The sequence below is a fragment of the Neopsephotus bourkii genome, unplaced genomic scaffold, assembly GCF_033783945.1.
Source record: "Neopsephotus bourkii isolate Nb327-2 ecotype Australia unplaced genomic scaffold, CSIRO-AGI_Nbou_v1 NB_673, whole genome shotgun sequence".
NCBI lineage: Eukaryota > Metazoa > Chordata > Aves > Psittaciformes > Psittacidae > Neopsephotus > Neopsephotus bourkii.
In genome coordinates this window covers 905,683-914,055 of record NW_026901172.1, presented here as the reverse complement: position 1 = coordinate 914,055, position 8,373 = coordinate 905,683, and the positions used below count along the sequence as shown (strand labels likewise).

General features: G+C 42.3%; 1 long non-coding RNA gene across 1 annotated transcript; it reads right to left on the bottom strand.

Moving 5' to 3' along the window:
- LOC133212222 (uncharacterized) lies at window positions 1-2,233 on the bottom strand. Its single transcript, XR_009725429.1, has 2 exons — window positions 1,517-2,233; window positions 1-1,036 (listed from the first exon to the last, which is right to left on the bottom strand). It is a non-coding gene; the product is annotated as an uncharacterized LOC133212222 (long non-coding RNA).
- Between the last annotated feature and the right edge of the window lie 6,140 nt (window positions 2,234-8,373).

Below are 8,373 nucleotides of genomic sequence, written 5' to 3'. Positions count from 1 at the left end.
AAGCTGAAAAAGAGCTTTATTCTACTAGAGCTGCAGGGGGAATTTAAAGAGCAGAGTGTAATTACTGAAGTTGGAACTTGGCCAAGACAGTAGAACTGGACTTCTTTGCTACCTCCTCATCTGCTGCATTCCACCTTTGGAAGGTCATGTCCACCATGAAGGACACCTGAAAGAAAGTTGTGAAATGTTGAAATAGTGGCAGTTACATTCTCCATACTGCATATGGATGTCAGAAGTCCCATCAGTCTAATCTGGTAATGTTGAGATGAGACTGCTACACCCAGGCACTGCAGCAGGAGCAGATCCTTTGTTCTGCTCATTGGTTTCTACATTACTAGTTTGTAATTCTACTAACAGTGAGTAATGTGCTACTTCCAGGGCAAACTGTTAAATATGCATCTCTGATTCTCCTGAATGAACAGGATAGCAGGAAAAGTGAAGGTGCTTTGATTCTTTTTCTGCCTTGGTTCAGATAGAAGAGATTTGCTTGGGGGTATTTAATTTTTTTGGCTCAATATACACTATTTTCCTTTAAGTTCATCCTTGTTAGCTTACCTGCTGGAGAAATCTGGCCTTTGAATACATAAAACGCAGCAGATGCAAACCCAAAGTAAGTTTTTTTTATGCAACCGCATCAGCGTTCCCAAAGTTTTGGAGGAGGATCTGTAATTTATTGTGTGCCTTATGGCACCACATCCAAACTGGTTGGTTTCCAGTCAAGTATATATGTTAGTACTGACAGAAGACAAAGTGAGAATTTAATATCTAGGCTGGATTTTTCCAAGTCATAGGAAAAATCAGAACTTAGGCTAACTCCACACAAATCTCCAATCAGGCTTTTACAAACTGATTAAAACTCTGGAGCCGAGTAACCCTTAGTGATGAAGAAATGTAGGATGAAAGTAAAAATTTTACAAGTACGTAACTTTTGAGAGGTTGGTGCTGTCCCTCCATCAGAGATCACGAGATGTGCAGTCTTCTCTGGGGATCTACTGTGGCTTTCGACTCTTCTAAAATCACTGCATTCTTCTCATTTCTGTCATAAGAAAAAAAAAGTGAAGGTGAATGATGAGATTTCATATTAAAATGGAGCATAAACATAATTCTGATTAGGAGAAGCAGAAGTGTCTAGTTGTTGAAAAAAATCTGAGCAGGTAACAGCTTCAGCAGCTTTCTTTGGCTCCTGGCTTTTCTTTTTAGAGGCTGAGATTGAGAAAAGAGGCTGTTGTGGTGCCATTCATATTTTTATTAATCATTAAAGGATTAATAAATGGAAACCACATGTTGTGGTCAGTTATTTCCTTGCTAATCACCAAGCACCAGTAGAGCGCATGCTGCTAGGGGATGGGAAATGCACGAGGGTTATTTAATAGGAGTGATAAGGTATGTGTCTGCAATTAATCACCAGAATGGGAAGATTAATTGTAGTGCAGAGCTCAAAGAACCTCTCTTTGGACTAGATCATTTACTTGAATAAAGCTACTGTAGGCTCTGGACTTGAATAAACTAAACATACCCATTGCTCCTGCTAAGTGCTCATTTCTCTCCTGCTGCTCCAGTCATATGGCCTCTCAGGCTATATATTAATGTCTTTGTTGCACATGGTAAGTCAGGTATTTCACTGGAACACTTCATGATGTTCAGCTTGTTTGACTTTCTGTCTACTGCTGCTGTTTCTCCACTGAAAAGGAGAAAATTAAATAGCTTTATATTTAGCAAAATTTAAATGCTTTCTATTATTAATTCCAAAGTAGAAATTTCTAACTGGAATCCCTAGTTAGCTTTTTCCTGGTTTAATAGTGTGTTTGTTGTTTTTAAGTTCTATATTCTTTGCACTGGGTTCTGTGGGTACAGGCAGCATGATGATAGTAATGGTGGGTTTATGTTCTCATTGGCAAGGGCTGCCAGCTTTCAAGCAGTGCCTGGAACAATGTGATTAACATCAATCTGGTATCAGCTTCTGTGGCTCAGGCATATAAATGTATTCAGGGGATTGTTTTGCTTTGGAATGTTGTTTGAATACTCTGTAGGTATAAATACATCCATATTTATTCATCTATGTAGATACCGAAATAAACGCATAGTTGATAGGGAAGAGTGTTCTGTGCCATTGCCTACCTGGATTGTGTAACAGAGGGTTATGCTTTCTTTAATGAAGATCGAGCTGTCTGTTGCCTAAGTTATGCTCTGCAATTTCAGCTGGTGAAGGGTTGCCTTAAAAAGCTCAAAATATCCACTGTCTCTGTGCTATAATTCTGAAGAGGATAGTGCTGCCCTTTCATTCAGGGCTACTGCCTTTTTGCAACCACACAAAGTGAGTCTTGGCCTTTACTTTTAACTTTAAGTTAAAACTTTAGTAACCACTCAAGATCTGAGGACAGTGCCAGGAGCAATGCCAGCACTACAGCAAGGAAATGAAAGATAACAATTCATAGAAGGATGAAAACCCTCTTAAACTCTGTTCCCTTTGTTCCCCCTGGTAAAATCCATACCTGCTTATATATGCAAGTATGCATTCTGGAATGCATTGACACAAAATCCCTGGTAATGACTGGTGTGTGTATACACCTATGCTTAAAGACACATGCATCGCTGTTAGAGCAAGCAAGCCCTAGGGAAAGCTTTTTTGGGCACCAAATCCTACACCACACTTAGCCAGCCTGCAGCCTGCTCCAGCTCTTATCAGTAGTAAATAGACCAAACCTGCTGCCTTTTTGGAACAACAGGGAATCCTCTTTTTGTCCCATCTTCCCCCGATTAAGAATAATCTGTTTATGGGTGTTTCGACTGGGATTACGGCCAGATTAGGGTAATGATGTAAAACAAAATGCTTACTACAAAAATGCACCCAACCCCTCTCCTGTTTAGACAGTAAAACACCAGCATATCTATGAACTTAAGCACTTAATGACAAGAGATAAGATCCCCCCAGTAGTCTTTAAAATGTTGAAACCTTTGGGAATCACCTTAGAAAAGAAACAATTTCTGTTGCTTGACTATCAAATCCACTTCCTCACAGAATAGTTAAAGAAGAAACAAATTGTCCCTTCCTCCACTTCTCCTTAATTGGAGCAGTTAATGCTATTAAACAGACAGGTATAATTATCTTTTCCAAAGCATTTCCACTGCTTTGCCTCAGGCTTTTAAGTACCGCAATTACCTCTCCTTTTTTTTTTTTTCAGTGCTAAAATTAATCTGAAATCATTACAGTTGCTATCAGAGCAGGAAAAATCAACTTCCAGAACTTTGACAATTCTTATTCAGCACTTCTAACAAAATTCCTTGTACCAGGATTTACCTAGTTAAAATTTCACACACGCCAGGCAGCCTGACAAGATTCACATCTCATTTCCATGAGGATCCCTGCTCCCTGAGGGATAACACTCTTACAGTCCTACTCCAGCACAAATCAAGCACCACAGAAACAATTAGGGAGACGTGGTATTCTCTAAATGAAAGACTGAATGAGAATGCATTTCTGATTTTCCACTGGGATTTGCACAGGTGGCCTCCGCAGGACATATGGTGGCATATGCATTCAACCTTTCTGAACTTTTCCAGCTATTTTTCATTTTAAATAAGTGTCTTTGTAGGGCTTGAAATGAGAAATCTCAGCATTTCTGCTAGTCTGGCTGCACCCAGGAAAGCTAAGTGGAATAAGTAACTGGATGTGGCTGTGTTACAGCCACTGTGCAGTGCAGACACACTCATTTTTTTTTGCATAGGTCTGCTGAGTTTTCCTTTTTGCTTCTTATCTTCATGTGCTCTTTTCTGTTGTTGGAAATGGCTTTGTCTCAATCCTGCCAAAGGACTTAAGTAAAAGGTCTTGGGTATATAGAAAGTTAATGAATGCTTCTTTTTCAATCTCTACAAATAAATTTTGCATTTTAGATACCTAGTAGAAGAATTCTGTGCTACTTACTGTCTTCACTGATGTTTTTATGCAGTCAGCTGCTTTAAAAACAGTTTATAGAATCACAGAATGGTTGGAAGGGACCTTTAAAGCTTACCCAGTTCCAACCACCTGCCATAGGCAGGGACACCTTCCACTAGATCAGGTTGCTTCAAGCCCCATCCAAACTGGTCTTGAGCACTTGCAAACACAGTTTACAAATTATGTGCAAGGATCAGAAGAACAAAAGTTATAGTGATAGATTCTCATAATTTCTGTTACTTTTGCAACTACTAAGCATCCAAGTCGCCCTCTAAAGCGTAATGGCTGACAGATCTGGCAAGCTGAAAGCAGTATGTAATGCTAGAGCTCATTTTCATTAATTCTTAAAGCCCTCAAAATCAGAAGTTCCTAAAATGTACTCTGAATATTTGTATATGCGTTTCCTTAATCTTGTCTATATTTCTCCTGTTCCAAAGAAGAAAACAGGCAACACACCCAACTCTGGTTGATTGGCATCCTGGGCCAGCAAGGTACTCAACACTAGTGCTGAGTACACAAGGTACTCAACATGTTAAGACTGGCAGCAAGAATCACTGGCAAGTGATTCTTGGGAATGCCAGGGCTGAATAAATGGTACTAACAAGCTAAGTATCTGGGATATCAATTACTTCGTGGGAAGAGCTCCAATAGACTTTTGTGGCTTTTACTGAGAGTCTTTCTTTAAAATATTGTAACATAGCAAGGAAAGAAAAGACTTCTCCTTACTTACAAGCTCACACATGTTTTGGAAAGAAAATACTGTATTGATTTTTAGAACAACTTTCAGAGGAACAGTTTTGCAGCGAACTTCTGTTTGGTTATGTGACTTCATCATCTGGATTTTAAATCTACTTTTACATCAACAACAGATAAAAAGCAGAAATAGTTATTACCTATCAAATTCTTAAGTAGCATCTACTGAGTGATATGTCAGTAGGGCAAGGGTCAGCTAGAACCCAATACAATACACTCAGTAGATCAAGGCAGGATATTCTAGTGAAAAACATTCTGAAAAATCTTGATATTTATGAAAAGCACTGAATGGTCTTTTAAGTGAATGTGAACTCCTGAGATTTCAACTGGCCAAGCAGGCCAAGTGGCATTAAATAGCAAGCATTGTTCCTGCCAAGATTTTAGCCCAACACTAATAAGCAGAAGTGAATTACACTGAAACCTGAATGACAAAACTATTAATTAATATTTAGTTTTAGCTTAGAATTATAGAAAAGCAAATATTTTATTATTTTATAATAAGTTTTTTCATTTGAAGCTAAAGACTGTACATTTTAACTGACTTTTGAACTGCGATGATAAAAACACGTAGCAGAGAGGTTTTATTGCCAAACTGTTTCCACCTGAATATACACATATTTTTTATATTTACAGTTACACTGATCTTCATTACTTCTACTGGGTTTGACATTTGCTTATGTGAACAATTTCATACATATACAAAATCTCGTTAGGTTCACTACAACTACTTAGATAGAGAGATACACAAATACTCATGGACACATCTACCAGGAGAATTCTGCCTGTTAAGCAGAATTAACATCAGGTGTTAAATGGTTAATTGCAATAAGGACTACTACATAGTGTGTTTGTACAGTGTATGTGGAGAGCAAAAGCTTCGATAAGCTCATACCTAGTCAGTCAGGGGGGTTTGATGTTAAGTGGTTTCCTCCACAGCAACTTGAAGCAAGGATTTGGGGACAGGTGATGATAAATGACTCTGTGAGCTCCATCCTACCACGCAGAGAGTTCAGAGGCATTTCATATGCATTTCATCTTTGGGGAGAAAAAAAAAAGACAGCTGTGAAAATACTTCATGATCTGAACTCACTCTACAGATCAGTTTTTCAGCAATGAGATTCAGTGCCATGCTGAGGTTCATCAGAAAACCTATACATCACTTAGGACCTCTAAGTAGGTCCTATGCAGTCTTAAGGCATGAAGGCTGCCTTTTGGTGCTCTTCAGAAATGTGAATTAGCCTTTTAAGAGATGAGGCTCATAAGCAAAATCTCAGCAACAAAACAAGTCTTAACCTATCTCTCTAAAGCATAGAATTTTATCCCTTATTTCCTCAGAAATAAATGGTTATATGCATATAGATTCATTAAAATTCAAGAGGAGCCACGGTACAAATGACTAGTTAGAATGGGTTTTTTTTCACTGCATGTCTATTTAGAGAAAAACACCACTTTATAACTATCTGATTGCTCAACTGTTCACCTGGTTTTCATATAGATATTTAGTGTTGGTATCTGATAGAGAGATTCTGTATTTACCTGTGCTGTATCTGCTGCTTGTTTGCTTTGAAGTTTTAATTGTAAGTGCTGATACTTGGGGAGACTTCAGAAGTGCAGAGTGTAGAACACAATTCTTAGCCCCATCCTTGCACGCTCAAAACATCCATTGAGTTAACAGGAATTTAGGCGAGTCTGGAATGCAGAAATAGCTCCTATACCCTCTAGGCAGACAGTTAAATAATGCAATTGGAGAAACAAATAACAACAAAAAGAAATATGCAAAGAAAAAACATTTTCAGCAGACTTGAAATAAAGTGGAGACTCTGTAAGGGGGAAGAATGACATTTGCTCCATGGAACAAAATAGTAGAAAACCTTCATGCTTGGCTTAGGAATGGAGAATTCTAGATAAAGAACAAGAAAAGCAAGCAAATACAAAGTCTAACAAATGAGGATATGAAGCATCAGGAGACATTCATGAGAGCTCCCATCTCAGTTCATTTCTTGGCAGCTGGGGCATACACAAGCCTTAGGTCCCCCTTTGCTGCTGCTACAGCTCAGCTGTTTTTGTGGCTGGAGCCGACAGTCACACAAATTAATGCCATGCTAATTGACTGACAGATTTTATTCTTCATGTCTCTGAGGATAAGGGAGGCTGGGCAGGTCTTAAAGGAATTTTGTCTTGAGAAAACAGACTTTCTACCTATCACTACATTAAGTTTCTTCTTGGGCTGTACTCCCAAGATCTGGTCACTACATATACATAGGGCCTCAGTAATCAAAAAGGGTTGGACTTAGAAGTATATCAGGAAACACTAAATAATATTTGACTGTGTCCACACACACTGCTGAAGGCAAAGATCTGCATTTCTTTACCTTTTGCAATGAGAGGCGCTTTGTTTACATGCAAAGCCCCAGGGCTTGGAGGAAGCTGCCCTGTCATTCCCAACCTTCCATTCAGCAAAGAAGCTGTTTTTCACCTCCCACTATTTAAGATGTACTTCTGTCAGCTAGCTGACCAGGCCACACTTACCGATTAGATTAGCAGCAGGTTTGGGAAGAGCCAAACATCACCTCCTCAGGTACCACTGCAGAGCTGTCTGCTCCCTCCTACAGGGGTGTCACCAGCCCCCTCTGGTAGCTGGAAGCACTTCAGGTCTCCAAAACCAGAAGCAAGCAGGTGTCTACAAGGATGCCAGAGAGGGGCTCTTCATCAGAGGCTGTGGTGAAAGGACACAGGGCAATGGGTTGAAACAGGGAAGATCTAGGTTGGATGTAAGGAATAAGCTCTTCCCTGTGAGGGTGCTGAGGCGCTGGCACAGGGTGCACAGAGCTGTGGCTGCCCCATCCCTGGCAGTGTTCAAGGCCAGGTTGGACACAGGGGCTTGGAGCAAGCTGCTCTAGTGGAAGGTGTCCCTGTCCATGGCAGGGGTTGGAACTGGATGATCTTAAGGTCCTTTCCAACCTAAACCATTCCATGATAGAATCCATGAGTTCTGAAGGGTGAAGGGACCTCAAGGTCTGCCCAGCCCCGGGGACACAGGAGTCAGGGCCAACCCCAGCTGTGAGGTGATACAGAGCAGCACACGTCTCAACACTGACACACCGTTGGTAAAGCCACAGGAGAGGCAGCACAGGAGCAAGGACGGCGGCAGCTCTGCGCCTCCCGAAGGGACACCCCTCCCTTGCGCCTCCACAGGCGGGCCCGGGCCAACCCAGCAGACACAAAATGGCGGCGGCCCCCTCAGCCTTCCCGCTCACCCCGCGCGCAGGGGCTCGAGGCGAGGGGCGGAGCCTCCGCAAGGGGGCGCGAGCGGCGGGCGGGCGGGCTCGGCCGCCTGAGGGAAGGGGCGCGGAGCGGCGGTTGCCGCTGAGGCGGTGCCGGGCCCGTCCCGCCTCCCGCCCGCTACCCCCGCTCGGCAGCGACGGCGCCTCCGCGGTCTGACCCCTCCTCCTGCCGGGGAGGTGAGTAGGGGAGCCCGGTGGAAGAGGTCTACTACAGAGAAGAAGCCAAGGAGGCCCAGCTGTGGCGGCTGCTAGAGCTCTCCCCCTGCTCGCCCCGCCCCAGGCGGCCGCCTCAGAGTGACACGTCTTCCCACCTCCCTCTTTCTCTTTCCCCCGCCTCCTCAAGTCTGCCTATATCACGATAGTCGCGCCAGCGCCGAGCTTGGGAGGGTGGGGAGGCGTGGG